Genomic DNA, 22,130 nt, shown 5'->3' with positions numbered 1-22,130 from the left:
GTGACCATGGGGCCCAGCCATTGCCTCAAGTGGTGAGAGAGTCTCCTCACAGTGTACCAAATTAGGGGAATGAAATTAAGGCTACTGTGTAATTAAGGTTCCAGAGAAGGTGGTCGGCTCTTCCATGGTGAGCACACAGTCCTGTCAGGTAAGAAGGGAAACAGAATTTGGCTGCCAAGACTCATTTACATAATCCCGTTCCTTTTTTCCTCTTGGCACTTCTTTGTAAGTTAAAAGCTTCTATTGCAGCGAACCCCTGCAATTTCCACAGTATGACAGTCAGGAGGAGTCCTGTGGCCAGAAAGCTTTGCAGCATAACACAAATGGAGGGGTTCAGCTGCACCACAGGACCTGCTCTTTCATTTCACTATCAGACAATGGCACAATTACAAGCAATTACTTATTAGATGTTTGAAAACTATTGTAAAAGCCAGCACCGTTTGCCAAAAGTAATTTAAGGGAATTGGGCATAATTGTGCCCTGAACAGAGAATTTTTCTGATTTGCCCACAGTTATGTGACTCCACGGAAATTATTTAGCAAGTGAATGAATAAAAACACATAGCCAAGATCCCTGCAGAGTTGGTGAAATTGCACAGCAAAGATGGAAAAGCACAGATCTTAATAATTCAGAGAGATTTTTGACAAGTGGATAGGATATAGGCTAACGTATTTGCTTGATCGAATGTGGGACATTATTATAAGGAAAAATAAGATTTCTTAAGAATCCATTTGATATTTTTACTGGCAGTTGAAACTAGCTACATATTTCAAATGTTGATTAATGGCTATCTTCAACCATTCAATAAATAGAACAGCAATAAAGCAAGTTTTCACCAGTTTCAATGAGGGAAGTGTCTTCTAAATTTGTTATAACTCTAATCCATAAAATCATTTTAAAGAAATGGAATTTCTTTACTTTTTCATACTTAATTTCTCATACAACAGTTAGATAGGCTGACCATTGACTGGTTCAATATTTTCTGTAAATTGATGAGAATGATAATTAGCACCAAATTGCTTGTAAATCGAAGCTTCATTATAGTAGGTTCTCTGAAGGGATTTAAACATTTTTCCTCAATTTTGTTTATTTTTATGTTGTTAGTTTAGGAAAGCCTGTCCCTGTATGTTTTATTTTCCTTTTTGTGAAATGGCTTTGCTATTTCAATAAATTCTTGCTTATCATTTTTTTAAAAATCTGGCAACATAGAAGTTCAACAAAGGGGGAAGTTACCTTGAAGCCCATTACCCAGAAATAACCATCAAATATACAAATCCATATAATAGTTTTACAAAAATGAAATTATACTGTATAGACATTTTAAAATTGAAAAGTAGAACATTAAAATTAACTTGAATTTATTTGAAGAGAAAGAAATCAGAGTAAGACTGAAAAAACAAACTGTCAAAGTTAAGCAAAAAGATTATTCAAAGCATTATTATTTTTTAAGGCTCCACACCAGGTTTTCAGTCAGTACTTGTTAGCTATTTTGTCAAGGTTATTAGCATTTAAATTGACACTAAAATTCTAATTCCCTTGACTGCTTATTTTTAGTTCTTTATTTCAAAGCATTCAGTACTTACCATCAGCTCTTTGGCCACAGCTTCTCCATCCCCAAGTTCTATATTTTGATTAATCTCGCAGTTGGCTGATTGTATCATCAATTAGTTTTTTCAGGGTAGGGTTCATGGCTTCCCTTGAATACATGCCTTCTTGAAAATGCCTTTTTCTCTTTTCTTTCTTTTTTTTGGGGGGGTGGGTGATGGTCTGGGAATTGAACCTGGGTCTCCTACATGGAAGGTGACCATTCTACCACTGAACTACCCATGCACCCCACCTTTTGCCTTTATATACAAAGCACAATTTGACTAATTATAAAATTATATGCTATGTTTTCTTCCCCCTCTCAGGATTGTGGACATGGCTCTCTGATCTTTTGTTGAGTGTTGTACCTACATTTACCATGATTTGTCCATTTATATTCTTTACTGGCTACATTTCATTATCAAGTAGTTTTTGTAAGGGTTTTCTGTTTTTACAGTTCCTTCATACTGAATGTTATTACCAAGAAATCTGAAGCCAGTTAACATATTTCTTATTTGTAAAAAAAATTCCTATGGTAGATTGAGTTACGTGTTCTTTATCTTAATCCCACGGCGACTTTTCGAAGATGTTATTTTTTGTTTAAGTGTGGTCAACTGGGGATCAGGATGGATCTTGATCCCATTACTGGAGGCTACATATAGAAAAAGGCACAGGGAGGAGCTGGAAGCTAGAAGTCAGTGGGAACCTAGAAGAGAAGGCAGAGGACATGGCCATGCCGTGGGAAAGCTAAGGAATCTCAAGGAACGCCAGCCAGCCAGAATGCTACTGTTCCTGGGAGAAGCAAATGTTTCAACCTCCAAAACCATGAAGGAATAAATTCCTGTTGTTTAAGTCAACCCACTGTGTGACATTTGTCATAGCAGCTTGGAAACTAAGACAATGCCCTTTATTTTTCTTGTCTTGATGACTGAAGAATCCCTGAAGGCAGAAGTAGAAGCTTCTACTTTCAAAAATTAAAACTTGATTTTTTGGGGTGGCTGTTTAATGCATTTGATTTGGTACAGTCTGATTCTGAACAGATGAACAGATATTAGAAAGAATTTCTAGCCTTTTATTAACATTTTTCCTATCAGGACAACCACTGCAGAGTGACAGTTGGGCCAAACTCTTTGCTATGTCACTCTAGATAATCAGGATCTTTTTTTTTGTTCCATTGACCATTACTTTTTTGAAGTGTTTGGCATGAGGTTGTATCCTTTTTATGTTCATCCGTTGCTACCCTTTCCATTTTTATTGTTCATTTTTTTAAAAAATTTGTTTTTATTTTCATTGCATAAGGTAGTTTTTCTTCATTCCTTTTCCTTTCCTGGAGATTGAATGCACTAACTTGCTTTTTTGATTTGTTTCCAATATTTTATTATGAAAAATTTCAGCCTATAGTAGAATTGAAAGGATTATACAATCAACACTCTTACACCCACTTAACAAGTCAATAACCAGTCAAGAGATAAGCAACCACATCAGAATTTTGAAGAGAGAAACTTAATAAAAAATTTGTTAACTATATAAAAGAATGTTGTTTGTGTAAAATCTAACTGTCCAAAATGATCCTAAAAATCACTAGGGAAAATTCTGATTGTTCTCTGACCTCTAAGTTTTATCAAAATATTCAGAACTCTGTTACTGTCTGTTATAAATGTATAAGGGAATAAAAAATCTAGAAAATTACTATGTATTTAAATACATACCCTGTAATCTAAAACATTAGAAATATGAAAATTAAAATGTCTTATTCCTTTGTAAAAAGTTATCAAGAGTAGTTTGAACAGCACCTATCTTCTTTTTCATATACCTTATAGCACAGAGTATAACTTGGTGAATTGTCATACTCTTTACTAAGTTTAGATCAGCTTCCAGCATTTTATCCTTTGCACTTTCAGTACTGTGAAATATCTCTGAGCACTCCTTTAATGTGAATTTTTTTTTCCGGTGTCATTTTCTGTGGTGCAATTTCATCCTTTTCATCACAACCACATTCCTCATTTATCTTGGTGAGTTCATCTTCAATAAGTTTCTCTGGCTGCATATCTACAGTCTCCTGAGTGGTGGCAGTGACACTATTCCCATTTTCAGCTGTTTCTTCTATAACTCCATGTATTCTGATTAAATTTTCTCTTCAAGCATTATCTTCTTTCCTTTCTTTGCTATACTTTCATTTTGTCAACCAATTATCTTTATATTATTTGGCTTTGTAAAATGCCATGTGGGTTTATCACTAGGAAACAAGGAAGCACACAGCTACACACTTTACTGTCTGTCGGTGAACTGAGTAACAGATGTGCCATGACCAATTATAGACAGACTTTGAAAGAAGTGACATGATTGGTCATTGGCCATAATGTGTATCTGTTATTTGCGTAGTGATTTGGGAACTGAAAAGCTACCTACCGAGTTTGTACTTTATGCAGTTGTGTGGTTGTGGTTTGAAGCTGTTATGCACCCCAGAAAAGGTCATGTTCTTTTAATCCATGCCTGTGGGTGTTGATCTACTGCGGGTGACACGTTTTGATTGGGTTGTCTCAATTGAGATGTGACCCACCCAATTCTAGATGGGTCTTAATTCTTTATGGGAGACCTCTACGTGAGGACAAGAAGCAGAAAAATTTGGAGAGCGCTCAGAGAGAAACAGCCAGATACAGCTTAGAGTAAGTAACACTCAGAGAGAGGGAAATACCCAGAGAAGCTCACAAAGGGAGAGAAGCCCCATAGAAGCTAAGAGAGGACCCATAGATGCTCAGAAAGAAAGCCACTGAAATCAGAACATGAAAACAAAGGAACTTGGGGAGTGAAGGACTAGCAGATACAACCCGTCTGACCTCCCATGTGACAGAGGTGTCTCAGACAATGGCAATCTTTCTTCAGAGTCCAGGTATCATCCTGTTGATGCTTTACTTGGGACATTTTCAAGGTAAATTGTAAGTGACTAAATTCCCATTGTGAAAACCAACCCATTTCTGGTATATTGCATTTCGGCAGCTTTAGCAAACCAAGACACCTTGTAATTGAAATTCAAATTGTGTTGTAGGGGAACTGGTGTCATTTAACTATCTGTGCTAATTGAAATTCATGCATATTAGAATGGTGCAAAGCAAGGGCTGTCTCTACTAAGATGATAAATGTATAGCAGGAATAGTAACTGCTAGAAAGAAGCTAACACCTCTAGGACCGAGGGGAAAATGAGCAAGAAGAAACAGAGAACTTAGAGGAAGGTTTCCCATGAGGTTGAGATTCAGGCATCTGAAGAGAGGTTGTGGTTGCCACAACGGGCATAACTTTTGCTGCTGTGGGTCAAGAAGAGACTTGCTGGGGGTCACACCAAGACAGTGAGAATAGCTTGTAACTATAATGAAGAAGAAAGTCGCTGGAGGCCACCAAAACAACCTACCATCATGGTGAACACTGCAGGAATCAACCACATCCAAGCTACTCACTGCTGTTGGGGCACATTTAAAAGCAGTAAAGGATGGTGCAACGCTGGCTCAGTGGCAGAATTCTCGCCTGGATGCCAGAGACCTGGGTTCGATTCCCAGAGCCTGCCCATGCAAAAAAAGAGTAGTAAAAAATAGTAAGGGAGTCCCTTTTTCCATCTCCAGGTTTGCAGTCACCTTCCAGTACCCACTATTGGCAGAGTGATACAGGGAACCAGGTGGACAAATTTAGTTGCAGAATCCAGCTCCAAAATCACAAATGGGGCCAAGAATGGTGTGTTAAGGGATATGAGGCAATAAATTAATAACTGGCATTACCCACTTTCTAGATTCCAACCATTAACAATTTCTTATACTTGTTTTATCACATACATATCCATCAACCCAACTGACTATCCATTCATCAATTCATCTTTTTTCTTTAACGTTTCTTTTTTTCCTTATTAGAGAAATTGCAGGTTTACAGAACAATCATGCATAAAACGCAACATTCCCATACACCACCATACTGCAAACACCTTGTACTGATGTGGACCATTTGTTACAATTGGTGGAAGCACATTTTATAATTGTCCTATTAACTGTAGTTCAATGTTTTCAATCGGATTCACAGTGTAGTGTAGTCCATGGATTTTTTTTTTAATATTGTTACCATACATTCAACCTAACTCTTTTAGCCACATTCAATTATGTATTTTAGTGTTGTTAATTACGTTCATAATGCTGTGCTACCATTACCACCGCCCATCACCAAAAGCGTTTTTATCGTTCCAAGTAGGAACCCTGTACGTTTTAAGCCTTAAATTCCCATTACCTATCCCCGCCCTGATCTCTGGTAACCTAGATTCTGACTCTACGAGCCTTTTTATACTTTAATTATTTCATGTCAGTGAGATCATATAATATTTGTCCTTTGTTTCTTGCTTATTTCTCTCAACACAATGTCCTCAAGGTTCACCCATGTTGTCATATTTATCAGAATTTCATTCCTTTTTGTGGCTTAATATTCTGTTGTATGCATATACCAAATTTTGTCTATTCATCAGTTGATGGACACTTGGGTTGCGTCCATCTTTTGGCGATTGTGAATAATGCTGCTATGAACATCAGTGTGAAAATACCTGTTCAAGTCCCTGCTTTCAGTTATTTGGGGTGTATATCTAGTAGTGGGATTGCCAGGTCAGATGATAATACTATTTTTAACTTTGATTGTATACCCAAAGAACAAGCAACAAAAGAAAAAATAGATAAATGGGACCTCATCAAAATTAACAACTTTTGTGCCTCAAAGGACTTCATCATGAAAGTAAAACAACAACTTACACAATGGGAAAAATATTTGGAAACCACATTCCTGTTAAAGGTTTAATATCCAGAGTATATGAAGAAATCCTTCAACTTAAGTAAAAGACAAACATCCCTATTAAAAACTAGGCAAAAGACCTTGAATAGACTTTTCTCCAAAGGAGATATACAAGTAGCCAGAAAGCTCATGAAAATATGCTCAACATCATCAGCCATCAGGGCAATGCAAATCAAAATTAGAACAAGATACCATTTCTCACCCATTAGAATGGCTGCTATTAAAAAATAAAAGAAAATTACAAGTGATTGAGAGGATGTGGAGAAATAGGAACACTCTTTCATTGGTGGCAGTGCAAAATGGTGCAGCCACTGTGGAAGACAGTTTGGTGGCTCTCATCTCATTTTTGAAGCATTCTAAAATAAGTTGCAGATAATAGTATATTTACTCCTAAATATTTCAACAAACATAACATTAACTGGAGTTTGATATCAGGGTTTTTTTCTTCATGTAAAATTTATGTACAATTAAGCATACAAATTCATTGATTTTTGAAACATTTATGTATCTCTGTAATCCTAACCCCTATTAAAATAAAAAATGTTTCCATCGCCCCCAGAAATTTCCTCCTTGTCCCTTTACCAGTCAATTCCCTTCCCCCCTGCTCCCAGGCCCCAATGTCTTGACTTTTTACACCAAAGATTAGTTTTGCTTTTTTCTGGAACTCCCTGGAGATGGAATCTTAGAGTATGTACACTTTTTGTGTCTGGCTTCTTTTCCTGAACGTATTGTTTTTGAGATTCATCCATGTTGTTGGTCAATGTCAATAGTTCATTCTTTTAAAATGTTCTCTAGTGTTTCATTATATGGATGGGTCACAGATTGACAGGTTGTTTGTTCATTCTCTTATTAACAAATACCTGGGCTGTTCCCAGCTTTTGCTATTGTAAAGCTGCTATGCATGTTCTGATATAATTTGCTCATTTTTAAATGGTAAGGACAAATATCTCTCTGTGTGTTTTTTTCTTAAAACATCCTGTAGATGAAGTAGAAGGTAAGGAGGACCATTATTACTTCTAAAATTTAAGTAACAAGAATTTTATCTACGCTTACCCATGAGGATTGGGGATGGCATTTGGGTGCTGTCGATGGCAATTGGTTGAATCAGTGTTCTTCCTCACAAAATGATGTGTGTGTTTGGATGTTGCCTAATTCTGATGTTATTATTTCTCATTTATATTTATTTTATTTTTCTCCTGTTAGGTGTGTTGTTAAACATACACAAGCATTGACAAACACATACACTAGAAGCTTTCTTGTTTTTATTCTTGTTTTATTTTTTGAAAGTTCTAATATTCATTCTTGTGCAATCATACAAAAAACACATTGCAGGATTTATACTTAAAATATTAATTTTCTATTTTCATGTTAGAAAATACTTGACAACAAGGGTTTAATATTTTGAATAATGTGTTGAATGCTCAAGCATCTTTATTTGGCAAATTCTATAATCAAAATTGGGAAGATTTTGTCTCTGTTGAATAAAATGTTGGAAATCTGTGAACTCTCAATAAACTAAGAATTGAATGTGCTCAAGGACTTAGGGAAGAAGAAAAGTGTATTAGCTGGCAGTTTCCATGGAAATAGAGAATGAAAAGGAAAAACAGAAAAAGCCTAGGTGGAGTTATAAGGTTATTTTCAATAAATGCAATACTAATTTTTAATTTTGGAACTGTGACCTATGCTTTTTAATGAATGTTCATAAACCTTTCTTTTGATCATTTATATTTTAAATTTATTTCCTAATTTTATTTGTTTTGAACTAAATATGGTTTCATGTAAACATAAAATTGCACTACAGTGTTTGTTTTAAAATATGGGCTATTACCAATTTCCCAATGTATTGAGTATCAAAATAGAATACCAAATGTAATGTTTACCTAAGTCCATAGTTTTCAATGCAGACAACATTTTCTCAGAGAACCAATGTTATAAAGGTGTTCAATCCCTGAGACAAATCTCAATTTAGATCTGCATTAGCTTTCACTGGGGCCAGTTACAACAGCCTTCTGTTTTCCTTGCATTCACTGTTGTCTTCCTCCAAAAGGCCTCCAGAAGAATAGAAGAACTCAGTCCCTGTCTTAAAATCCAAAACTTGGTCTTCCTTGCACTCAAGATAAATCCTAAGCCTTTTCCAATTTGGCCCTGCTTACTGTTGCAGTCCCGTTTTCCATCATACCTCTTTGCTCCATTTTCTCTGTTCCAGCCAGTCTCAAGATCTTTACTCTTTCAGAAACACATTGTACTGTTTGACCTCTTTTGACTTCGCATGTACTATCTCCTGTGTCCCAGATGGCTTTATCTATTCTCCTTTCTGGACTTCGCTGTGGCCTGAATGAACTATCTATCTCTCAAGATCATCCTATTTCTTTGTTCTGCATCCAAGTTCACCAAGTAGTTTTCTGATTAAAGTTTGTCTGCTGTGTCAGTTTGCTAAAGGTGCTGGAATGCAATATACCAGAAATGGGTTGGCTTTTACAAAGGGGATTTTTAGCTTGCAAATTTATAGTTCTAAGGCCATGAAAATGTCCCAATTAAGGCATCAACAGGATGACACTTTCTCTGAAGGCAGGCTGTTGGCATCTGGTATTCCTCTATCAGCTAGAAAGGCACATGGCCGGCATCTGCTGGTCCTTTGATTCCAGGTTTCATTGCTTTCAGCTCCTGGTTCCAGTGGCCTCCTCTCTGAGCTTCTGTGAGTCCTCTCTTAGCATTTCTGGGACTTTTTTCTCCCAGCTCCCCAGGGACTTTTTCTCTAAATGCTCTCCAAACTTTTCTGAGAGTTTCTCTCTCTAAGCTCTCTAGCCTTTTTCTGTGTTTATCTTCTCATAAAAGACTCTAGTAAAGGATTAAGACCTACCTGGAATGAATGGGCTGGGTCATATCTCCATGGAAACAACCTAACCAGAATGTCCCATCCACAACAGATCTGCACCCACAGGAATGGATTAAATGAACATGGCCTTTTTCAAACTAGCAGAGCTCCCTACATAGATTTGTCTTCAGAGAAGGAATACATAGGTCAAATTCTCTGAACACTCAAAGCTGAGGGCCATACCTGAGTTCATGTATAATTCATCTATGTCAGCATCATCCTGGCGTCTCTCACCAGCTAGCCAGATTGCCTTTATCTTGCTGTCCTTTTCCATCTTGTCTTTCAAAATATTAGTTTTCATTTTCTTTTCTCTTTTCTCCTCCTGGTTTCAACATTTGTTTCTTTACTACACAGATAATGTGGTTAAAGTTTTTAGCATATTTTTGGCAAATAGTGAGAACACATGAAATGTTGGTTAGTGATTACAGAAACAACCACCACTTACAATAGTATCTTTCTATATCTGTGCTGAAGAGATTGCTTTAATAATCAGCTATTAGCTTGCTACAAAGGTTGTGTCCACACACTGCTAGATACTGCAAGCATATCTGTTACATTATCTGAAACCCCCAAATCTTTAGAACTCTAGAGACAGACCATTTAAGTGTTTATAATAGATTATTATGACCACCTATGTATGTTGGAATATTTTGATTCATATTATAATGGAAGTTAACCATTTGTTAAGGAAGTAAAGAAAACCTTCAACAACCACAATTTTGTGCTTTTCTGATTTCTTTAAATAGCATAAGGGCCAAAGCACCTATTAAAGAATGGAAGTGTGAGTCTTAACTAGGAAATTCATAATTAAAATGTTTTTGTTCCAACACACTTAAAGAGGAAGAGTTTCTTGTTCCTGGGTTTTCCTCCTGAATTCTCTAATCCCTGTTGATAAGTATACTCCACTTATGTGTTTGCATTTGTCTTGAATTCCCATAACAAAATTCTTTTGAAAAGCTACTGTATAATTTATTTTGCAGTGTACATTTTCCTTTAAAATAATTTAGCATGAGAATTTGAAAAAAGTATAATGCCTGCTATGGATCATGCATATTTTATTAATGTAAACACAGGTTGTCTAAATATACTTAAATAGTATACATTTTAATGTAAGCAAATGCATTATCTTAATAGACTTTTCTAAAGTGGTTTAGGGTAATATTTACTATAGATTTGTACTTCTAGAGAACTCACAATACAGGGCTTTTATACATATTAATCTTCGAGTCTGGGGTGCTGTTCTAATGTATTTGCTTTCAATTTAAATTTGCAAGTGATGATTAGACTTTCTGGCACTATCCCTATGTATAAAGGCTTTGACTCTACAGAAGGTGTTGATTGTACAACTGATCTGTGAAATTTGCAACTCAGTATTTTTTCTTTCTGTTATATAAAATATAACTTCATGGCTTTCTCTGTCTCTGCATAAAAACAGGCACATTTTGGCACACCCTATAATGTGTATGCGGTCGACCCAGAAGTGATTATCCTTACCTCCTCAGTGAAAAAATACTAGGTACTTGCTGGAGAGTTTATTATTTTGATTCAATTGTATTCTACAAACAGTATTGAGTGACCAAGATATCCCAGGTTCTGGTGAGGATCAAAGATGAACAAGACAATGTTCAAGATTTCACAATCTATTGATAGGGAGGATGAGAAATGGACCTTGATTATTCTAATATCAGAAAAAAATGTGCTAAATATATCTTTGAAAGGACCACAGACAAAGTGCTGCTGAGGTTTGAAGGAGGGAGCAATTGCATCGGGGACAACTTCCTGAAAGCGATGGGCTGTCCAGGGCAGATCCAGCCTAGGGAAGCATTTCAGGTAGGCGGAACAACATGAGCAATTGCACTGAGGTGGGAGAGGTGTACTGTTGTATATTTCAGGTAGGCGGAACAACATGAGCAATTGCACTGAGGTGGGAGAGATGTACTGTTGTATACTACTATGTGCCAGGCATGGTGCTTGGGTTCCATAGATGCTTGCCCATTTAGTTTGCACAATTACCCTGCAAGATGTGTATAACTATGTCTATTTTAGAGATAATGCCTAAGTCTAGAGGTGGTAACTAAGTGTAGAACTGGTATTGCACCCAGATGTATCTGACTTCAAAGTCCAGGTTCTTTCCTCACTGGAGTATGCATGGTCTGCCTGGGGAAAAGAAGTGGGGCTATTTAAAACATGGGATCCCTGAAATGCAGCATAATGAATAAGAGGATCAGGGAGTCTATATAGAACCAAACATGTTCCACCAGATATTGGCAGGTATTCTGGACAAACATCACATTGGTCAAAAATACATGGAAAACATTACAGGCTGTACCCTCATGCAGCCATATATAGGTTATACATGCTTAAATGGATGCCATGTGATAGTCTTCAGTGTGACTGGTGACTCCTAGAATTGTGCAATGCGTAATATATACATCATATATGGCAGATCAGCTCTATCTCCTTCTAGGGGATTCATAAATCACATTAGCCTATGGAAGAATTCCAGAAGCCCTACAGTAATGAAACCTATGCAACCCAGTATATCTTAAAATTATTTAACCACAGGGAGGAATTACTTTAGTATCAATTAATCTTGCATGGAATACTAGAATTTTATAGAACATAGTTTGGTGAGTGAGTACTGGGTTAGCCAGTCATCCTTGATAAAATATAGTAACCTGGCCATGTAGCTCTTGCCTGTGAAGTCTTCCAAAGACACTCAATGTATTAATCTGTATGCCGTGACTTCCATTTTCCTGTGGTGTGCATATATGTTTTCTGCAATTCCCTGTTCCATGTAAAAAGATTAGCTTTGACAGAGCTTATTTGCCTAAAATGAATTACAGATATGCCAAGATACTTATTCCCCCTTAGCCTTGGGGTAGCTTGATGGGACCTGAGGCAGCTGGAGCCCCTGGGCTGGTTACCTCCTGCCCAAGTAGCCTCCTCCATTTATCCCAGAGTGCTTTACTAACATGCACATTTTCTAGGTGTGCCAGGAGGCATGAAAGGTTGGGAAGCACTGATTTTGAAAATAGCCAGTGTTACTTGCTAAGCACTCAAGCCCAGAGGTTTTTTAAAGTTTTCTTTGTTGCATTTTTTTTATCAGCACCCGAAATATTAGATGGTACAGCCAGTGTTGGAAGAAAACAGCCTTATTACAAAATGTACTGCAAGGAAAGAGATATCAGATATTTGAGAATGAATTGATTTTTGTCATATTGCTTATCAAGTTGTGAACATTGCATTAATATGTTTTTCCTCTCATGATTAAAACTGCTCAGGATAACAATAATTATTCATTTATGTGTAGATACCTAGAAGATGAGCTACGTGAATCCATAGCAGTATAGAAGGCATTCAGGATGAGGTGGCACAGTCCCTAAAATAATCATCTTTCATTTCAACTGAGAAATTTTGCTCGGCTGAAAGAATGACAAAAAAAAGCTATTGTTAAAAAGGGGGAAAATTTGTTAAGTTATGAATGTCTAAAATTTCCTGTAGTTATTTTTGCAAAGATTGATTCATATTCAGATTAGCTTCCTGCCAGATGGAAGAAACACACAGTAAATCAGCTTTTGCAGAAGATAAATAAAAAAGAAGCACAAGCTGCTACTTAGAGGGGTTTCTTTTTCTTTTGCCATATCAGTGGCACATTAACCCATAGGGAGTAATATTTGCAAGAAACTAAACCGTGGGATGTTGTGATTCTCTCCTTTAGGAAGCCTAAATATTTTTCAGTCTGATGGGCTGGAGAAAACTATCTCCTTGTACTGCCAATCCAGGAAAGTTCTTCTGTTTAATGCTAGTCAAATGTCATGGATTCTAAAGCAGAAGGGAAAGGATAAATGCATGTAGAAATTGGGGATACATTCCTTTAATGCACCCATGGAACCATTGCTTTATGGGGTTTGTTCTGGTTTGAAGAGCCAGAAAAGTCCATGCTCTTTTAATCCTTTTCTGTGGGTATAGACCTCTTATGGGTGGGACCTTTTGGTTAGGTTATTTCAATTTGAGATGTGGCCAAGCTGATTCAAGGTAGGTTTTAATCTTCCTGCAGGACTCCTTTATTAGAGGATAAAAAGGCAGAAAGAACCAAGAGAGCTGAGAGAGAGACACTCAGAGAGAATCTCAGAGGAATCCCCCAGAGTTGCTGATAGAGTCGCCAAAGCCAAGCGTTGAAAGCAACGAAACCCAGGAGAGAAGGACAGCAGACGCTTGCCATGTAACTTCCCATGTGACAGATGAACCCCAGATGCCAACAGCATTTCTTCAGAAAAAGCATAGTCCTATTGATGCCTTAATTAGGGCATTTTCTCGACTTTATAACTGCAAGTTTGTAAATGAATAAATCCACATTGTAAAAGCCAACCCAGGTGCATTGGAACCCAGGATCGGTTCCAGTGCCTGCCCATGTATTAAAAAAAAAAAAAAGAAAGTCAACCAATTTCTGGTATGTTATATTCCACTTCAGCAAACTGAAACTTGGTTGTTCCAGGAGAGATTAAGCATAAGATGATGTCCTTGGGGGTTCTGTAAATCAGGTTCACCATGTTCTGAGACTGTTCTGGAGTCCATGCAGTGACTTCAAGGAGCTGCTTTTATTCTGGCCATGCCAGCCAAATGTATCTCATCACATGCCCACCGATGTAGACTAGGTTTTGTCTCTGCACCTGGCATCACACTCTGCTCCTAGTTCTTTTTCTCTTGTCTTCTGACTTTCAACTTATTTTTATTATGAGTTCTTTGCCTTGCTCATTCAACTCCATGCCCCACGTCTTTTAATCTCTTTGCCTATCCACTTTGGTTCAAGAAAATATCTTAGGTTGTGACCCTTCAGGCTTGATCTATCCCCAAGTACTCCCTCTCTTATATGCTGACTCTAGACTGCCTGTCTCTACCTTGTGGGGAACTCTGATGGTGATAATAACAATAATGTTTGTTTACTGGATGCCTCCTGTGTGCTAATCCTCTCCACAGCTCTGGGAGATAGTATTATTTTTATTCCTTTTTCATAGTCGAAGAAACAATGCTCAGACACTTGAGGAATCTGCTCAAAGATCACAGAACTTATAATTGACAGAACTTGGCAATTGACAGATCCAAGTGGGTTGGAATCCCAAGCCTGTGCCCTTAACCACTGTGCTCTAGAAGACCTTTGCAAACTCAAACGATAATATGTCAATTAATCACAAAAGGATCTTATTAAAATGTTGGTCCAGGACGAGACTTGAGAATTTTTGTTTCTCAGAAGCTCCCAGGAGATGTGCGTACTACTGGTTCCATGCACTACACTTTGAATAGCAAGGAACTCTATGACCTCTAGCATTTAAGGGAAATGATGCTTTGGAGATCTGATCAACCCTCAATTTATAGAAGAGATGCTGCAGATCGACTCCACCATATTTGAACATTTTTCATGGCAAATGAGGAATGAGACTGCTGGCTCTTCTAGGAAATACCAAAAGCCCCACCATTCAGTGAGTGCTTCGTCTTTGCCAGTCACTCTTTTAAGTACTTTGTGTACACTAACTCACTTAATGTCTACAACAATCCTATGCAGAACATCATACAACTAGTAAAAGGGATGGGAATTAGAAAATCTAACTCTAGAGCTCACACACTTAATCAGGATGCTGTTTTTAAGTACGGCAGAGTGGTATAACATCCGTTTAGGGCAGTGAATAAGAGAGTATGCTCTGACACTGGGTTTGAGCCTAGTTCCATTACTTCTTAGCTGTGTGATCTGGCATATATTCTATAACCTCTCTGTCCTACATTTTTCCTTTCTGTAAAATAGGAATAATCCTTTGCCTACTCAGTAGGGTGTATATGAGGATTCAATGAAATAATATGTGGAAAGCCTTTTTAATAGTCCCTGATACATTGTAAGAGCTAGAAAAATGCTAAGGCTTGCTTATTATTATTGCAATTACTATTATTGTTAGTACAGCTTACTCAGAACCATTATTTGCTCTGTTTGACACACAGATCCTTATACTAATCTTTCACCTTTGCTTCTCTTTTGGAAAACTGATAAAATAAAAGAGGAAGGTGGAGAGGGGTAGGAGTATAACATGTTATACAAAAATAGATCACAGAGAGAAGCCATTTATTCTTCCACTCTTACCCTCAACATGGCCCCTGCTGAACTGAAGGGAGAAAGAAAATTGCTGAGAGAAAAGATCCATAAAAATGATCCTTCCTCACATTCTTCTCCTGTTTGCATCCGTTCCTGCAGCTGGGCAGGTGGCAGAGGGTATGGGATCCTTCCCCACTCCCTCACACAGACTGCCTACTGTCCAGCCTGGACAGAAATAATATAGGGCAGTAGGGAAGGCAGCCCAGTGACTCCTGCAAAAACTGGAATCAGAGTAAGGGTATATTTGCTGCAATAATGACAAAAGAGAAGGGGGGAACAATCTACATGTGTTTAAAATAAAGGCTAATAGGCAGTAGATTTTTGCTGCCTTTGGGGGAAATAAAACTTTCTGTTACATAGAGACTTCTTAGAAATTCAAGTCAGGAGGCAGTCTGCTTTGTTGTTCTGGTTGTTCTTTAATTCCTATGCCTGAAGGTACATTAAGTGAGGATGGCAGTACCCTTGCAATAAGATCCAAGAAAGAGCTAACATCTATGGGGCATCTCCTCTGGGAAAGATACCCCAATCAGTTTATATATCCCCTCAACAAACTGGCAGGGTAGGTTTTGTCACCATTAGAAAACATGGTCCTAAATAGTCAGGCCCACTTGATCCCGTGTCAACCAGAGAAACAAGTTTCTTTATCTTGGTGAGAAGGTGAGCTTATTGAAGATGTATCGTCAAGGAACTGGAGGAAAAACTTACCAAGACCAGTTCAGAGTGGGAAGGGCGCTTTGGACTTTTTTAACCCCAAAGAGACAAAGAATTAGCAAAGGTTGAGAAGAAAGCAAAAAATAAAAGTAAAAATTATGAAATAAAAGTCACAAGGTTCATTAGAATTGAATAATGGTCACTTGTTTCATTTTGCTTGATCAGCATAGCCTGTTATCGGGTAGGCCCTTCTTTCTTCGTTTACCATTTAGGCCTTTGGTCTCATCCTTCAAGAGGAAGAAGGTGATATTAGTTCCTATGTTTCATTCCTACAGGTAACTCAAGGGAGGGTTTCTGGGAACAGAGAGTAAGCTTTCTTTTTATTGACGTTAGACCAACAGCAAACATTTCAAAAGGACTTTGTATGCTTAAAATAATTCAAGACTGCTTGATTGAAGAGATTATACCAAACAGTTTTTTAATTATTGAAGACTATACTAAGCATTTTTCAGCCAAAGGATTATACTGAACATTATTTTATTTATCCAGCTATCAATTTTGTTCATTCTGTGTTTGAGGAAACTGAGGTGCAGGGAGGTTTAAGCAACTTACTGACTTGATGCCATTCCCATAACAAGTAAATATCATATTTAATACTCAAACCCAGACCTGTCTGTTTCCAAAGACTCTGGAGCTCTCATACTACCATAATTAAAAAAAATGTGCCTAAAAGAGGAATTTGAGAGTTCCTCTAGAAATCTGTTATCTCATGTAAAATTGTGTTTCTTCATACATAACCAGCCTTAGACTATAAGTTTTGTTTCTTGGCTCCTGGAGACTTCCATGCTGATCAGGCATCATTTCCATTTTCCATTCAGAACAATAATGTGTTACAATCCTCCCCCAAACTCTGTGGCTTAAATTTATCATTTATTCTCATGGATCTGTGCATTGTCTGGTTGACGCTGCTTCAGTAGCATGGGAGCTGGGGCAGTTCAGCTCCATGTGCTTCATTATGGGTCCAGGTTGAAGTGAGAACAACCACCCCGGGGTCACTCTTTTCATAGTGGTGGCAGAGGCACAAGAGGGCAATCAGAAGCAGGTGAGGCCTGGCAAGGTGTAAGCTCAGATGTTATTTCTGCCTCATTCCATTGGCTAAAGCACATCACAAGGCCGAGTCCCAAATCACTGGGCATCAATGTACATTCTGCCCTTATGAAAGGTATGGCATAAGTGTGGATGAAGGAAAGGGTGAAAAGTCAATCTATTACATTCATCTTTGCAACTATTTGAACTTTCTTCATTCTTCTCAGGTTTACCATTCTACCTCATCAAATATAAGTGCCTTCATTTTCTTGACTTCCCACATACAAACTTTGTTTCCACACTTATAAACCATTATTTTTTCTTTTTCTTACAGGTTCAGATTAAGGTATCTCATTCTACCTATGCTTTGAATTCCATTCCCTTTTACCTCCTTTAGGAATCATATATTATCTCCTCTCTCTCCTATATACTAAGCTTATGCTTTCCTGTTTACTCCTTCCACTATTCTTATAAAAATATCAAGGCTTTTCCCCTTTTAAACTGAAAACTAAAAGCAAGAAAAAAAGTTCCTTTGACCCAACATCCTCCCTCTAGCAACAGCTCCACCCTTCTCCTCTCCTTCTCAGCCAAGCTTCTAGAAAGCATCATTTCATTATCCCACACACCTTTCACTCTTCAAAGCATTGAAATCTAGCTTCTAGATTTCTGTTTCATCACTCTACTGATAATGTTCTTTCAAATGACACTGTGGCTCATTCCTTCCCTGAAATCATCTTTCCTTGGCTTCCATGAGGCTACTCTCTTCTTTTTACCTCTCTGTATGCTTGTCCTCAATTTCTTTCACTGAATCCTGCTTTTTAAAAAACATTCTTTTTATCACGAAACATAACATATGTGCAGAAAAGTGATAAATTTCAAAGTAGTACTTAACAAGCAGTTATAGACCTTGTCTTCTTTTTAAAATGTTGTTTTGTAGGGCTTGGATGTCCTTACTTTTATTCATCTTATTAGAAGTCCTTATCTTATTAATCACCCTTTTCACAAATTATCTAATCCACTTTCCTGGTTTTAACTTTGAGCTAGTACTTCCCACATCTCTACCTTAATTTAAGATCCCTCTCTAAACTCCAGGTATCCCCAAGTGGCTATCACAGAAATGACAGGAACTTATCCTGTCCCATTCTAAATTAAGAACTCCTGCCTAATTTACACCAACTCTTGTAGTTCATTTGAGGTTAATGTCACCGTCTATACTCACTCAGTCTTCCAAGTCAAACCTGGCACTTCTCTTCCCTTCCCCTTTTCCTCACCTCTCCACATTCAACCAGTCACCAAGTTAGATTACATTGAAATCAACCTTTCAATACCACTGCCATAGTTTAGCCTTTGTTGTATGTGTGTGTGCTTTGATTTGTTTGTTTTTTATTCTTTTGGTAGAGACTATTTCAGTAGTTTCCTAATTGATCTTTCTCCCTTTGACTTTTAGGAGTAACTATGGTTATAACCAAGTACCTTGGTATGCAATACTTGGTACACATTAGGTGTTTGGTGTCAGTTTTCTCCCCCTCCCTCATTCTCAAACAAAACCATAGCATTAGGCTTAGCCCTAAATGAAACTTACCCCAGCGTAACTTGCATGTCTTTTATGATTTCTATTTGGGGAAGGGTTTTTATTCCAAGTGAAAATTAGGCCTCTTCCCAGCATCTCTGGTCTCCCATTTATATTTTGGACCTTGTCTCCTTTTCTCAGATATCGGTGTACTCAGTTTTCCTCCTTCCCTTTATTTAGTCCTGCTCTCAAGATAGGATATGATGAACACCATTAGGAAGACTAAGCTTAAAGCATGACCTCTTTCAGAAGCATTAGTGTTTTAATAGACTCCACAGCCATAAACTAAAATAGAAATCAATTAATAGTGGAATTTCAGGACTCAGCAATCAGTTAATGGAAGTGTTTGTGGACAACGTTTAGAGATTTCCTTGGAATCATGGCTATCTACCTTACCTGTTCTCATCCTCAGACTGGCATGTACTTTGTTGTGGGGTTGCTGCTTGTTTTAGTTTCCTGGGTTGTTCAAGCAAATACCATGAAATGGGTCGTGTTAAACAATGGAAATATATTTGCTCCTGATTTGAGATTAGGGAAAAGTCCAAATCAAGGTATCATCAAGGTGATGTTTCCTCCTCAAAGACTGACATTCTGGGTCTGGCTGCTGGTGATCCTTGGCTCCTCTGCCACATGACAAGGCACGTGACAGTCTCTCTTGATCGCTCCCTTCTCTTCCAGATTCTGTCGATATTCAGCTTTTGGCTACTCCTTCTGTGGCTTTCTTTCTATCTGTCTGAATTTCATCATTTATAAAGGACTCCTGTAATAGGAATAAGATACATGCTGATTGATGTAGGTAACACCTTAGCTGAAGTAACCTCACCCAAAGGTCCTACTTGCAATGGGTTCATATTCACAGGAACAGATTAGATTTAAGAACGTGTTTTTTCCTGGGATATATACAGCTCCAAGCCACCACACTGCTGTAAATAGTAATTATTGTGCAGTCTTCTCTTCTGTTTATAGATGCAAGGTCAATTGCAATGGTAACTCAAGTGCTTTCTGCCACTGAGTTTAGATGAAGTTCATTTTCCTCCAATGGTTCCCAATTGTTGACTTAATTAGTAAATTTATACTCACAGCACTGTGTGGATTACAAGAAAAATAACTTGTTGACTGAATAACTTTAAAAATAAATTGGAATCTGAAGGTGAATTTGATTGTAAATGGACACTATATTTGAATTATTTAATATTGTTAGGATAGCAACATCAATTCTGAATATACAATCATGAAATTCAGTGACCTTGAACAAAGACAATTTTAGAAAAAATAGATAGCATAAAGAAATAATAATGACATTAGTGGATAAAATTCCTAAGAGGTATATGCTAATTTTGGTCACTGAATTAAAACTTGAAATGGCAAGAAATAGCATTGTCATCTTCATTTTATTTTATCAAATAAAAGAATAATTAGGAAGCCAAATTCGTTTGAGGCTTATGAAATCATGGCTAATAGGCTGATTATGCTGTTTTCTGAGAAATCAAAAGAAAAGATGTCACCTATCATGAACACATATTTTAAACTGAAATTGTGCCACTGTTTGTTCTGTCCTTTTCTTTCTGTCAAGTTTTCGTGAAAGCCTCTTCTCTTTTCCAATTCTAGGCCCCTTTTTGTTTGCAGATTTGGACCAAGAGAGCCTTTGTTTGCTTTTTAAAATGCCTAAAAGAAAAGAGATCCTGGATGTAGCACTAGAAAAAAATGTATTCTCATGTTCCTTCTTTTTGTTGAAAGTGACTGCTGAATTATTAATTTCAGATTTACTATGTCCAGATGGGCATTACCTGAAAATAAATCCTCAAAGTGAAGAATTGCAAGAAAAGAATCCTCAAATCCTGATGTTTTTGGCTGCATGGACTTGGCCTGGGTATAATTTTAGATTGATAAATTTCTCATTTTTTTCATATAATAGACAGACACGGATTTGAATCCTAACACTCCTACTTACTACAATACATTGATTGTAGTGATTCTAGTGAACTTGGGTAATTCTTTGACTTTGTTTCCACATTTGTAATATAAAAATGATATGCAAAATTTTCTAATAATATCTTCAAGGAATTCAAAATCTGAAGAATACTGGAGACTTTCGAAATATATTTACAGACACATTATTTTTTTCTGGTAAACTTTAACTGTCTCAGCTCTTTTTGAGTCTCATTTGAAAGAAGTTACTCCTTTCAATACATTCTTCAACTATTAGCATATAAAAGAGATATGATTACTTTGTCTTTATCTCTTCTGTGTTTTATACTGTTATTTACTATTTTAGAGAATAAATATTTGACTCCAAGTAAAAAAAAATAGATGATATGGCTTAAAATATGAAGACGTTTTGATGGCTTAAATGAGATAATTTGGGGAAAAATATATATACTCCATAAATGCTAGCACTCTTTGCTTAATACTCCCTCTTTGACAATTCCTTCCTTTTCTTACATGTAAATGGTGTGAAACTGATATTTAAGCAAATGAATGAGGTCTCATAAAGCTGAAGGTTATATCACCCACTTCAAATATGACATAGTCATAATGTACGATAGTTTTAATTTCTCCACATCCTCATAAACACTTGTTATTTTCCATTTTATGATAACCATCATACTCAGTGTAAGTTGGTTTCCCACGTGGTTTTGACTTGCATTTTCCTAAAGACTAAGGATTTTGAACATTTTTTCACGTGCTCATTGTATATTTTCTTTGGAGAAATGGTCTATTCAAGTCCTCCTCATTATGTACCGGAGCTTTCCAAAACCCTTAATTGCCCCATATATCTCCTCCCCCAGCCTCTTCCTTTCTAGGCTTTTCAGTCTTTCCGCTACTTTCTCTGTTGTGTTTTGCTGCAGGCAGCTTTGGCTAGTGGGTGCCTTTAAGTGCTTTCAACAATCACTGCCTGGGAGGCTGCTGCAGCCCTGAAAAAGTTCTGAGGGAGGGAAACAAATGCAAGTCACTGAGCAGTTCTCTTAGGGTACATCCAGACATGTCAAGATGCGCAACCACAATTCTTGGAGAATAAGGTGGACATTGCCCCCTTTCGTAGCAGCAAGTCACACTATCCCCACAGCTGCCACCAAGCTGGGGAATGGTAGGCAGGTGGCAAAAATGGCACAGCGCTAATTTGAATGAAATTCATCAACTTCTTTCTTCATTAAGCACTCCATTGGTTGTTGTAAGTTTTTGATTAAGTTCCAGAGTTCCAAAAAGTTTGATTCTGACAGCTTAATCTTTGCTTCAGGGAAGAGATGGACACTTGGACCTTCCTACTTCACCATTCTTAGTGCATCGCTCAGGATTGGTTTTTGATCCTGGCTTTGCCACTGGCTGTGTGATGCAGAGAGACTTGTTTTAGCTCACTGGACTTTAGTTTTCCCATCTGTCTCAGCCAGCTGTACCATTATAAGGTTTTA

Source organism: Tamandua tetradactyla, chromosome X (genome assembly GCF_023851605.1).
Source record: "Tamandua tetradactyla isolate mTamTet1 chromosome X, mTamTet1.pri, whole genome shotgun sequence".
Classification (NCBI taxonomy): domain Eukaryota; kingdom Metazoa; phylum Chordata; class Mammalia; order Pilosa; family Myrmecophagidae; genus Tamandua; species Tamandua tetradactyla.
This window is presented reverse-complemented; position numbering follows the sequence as displayed.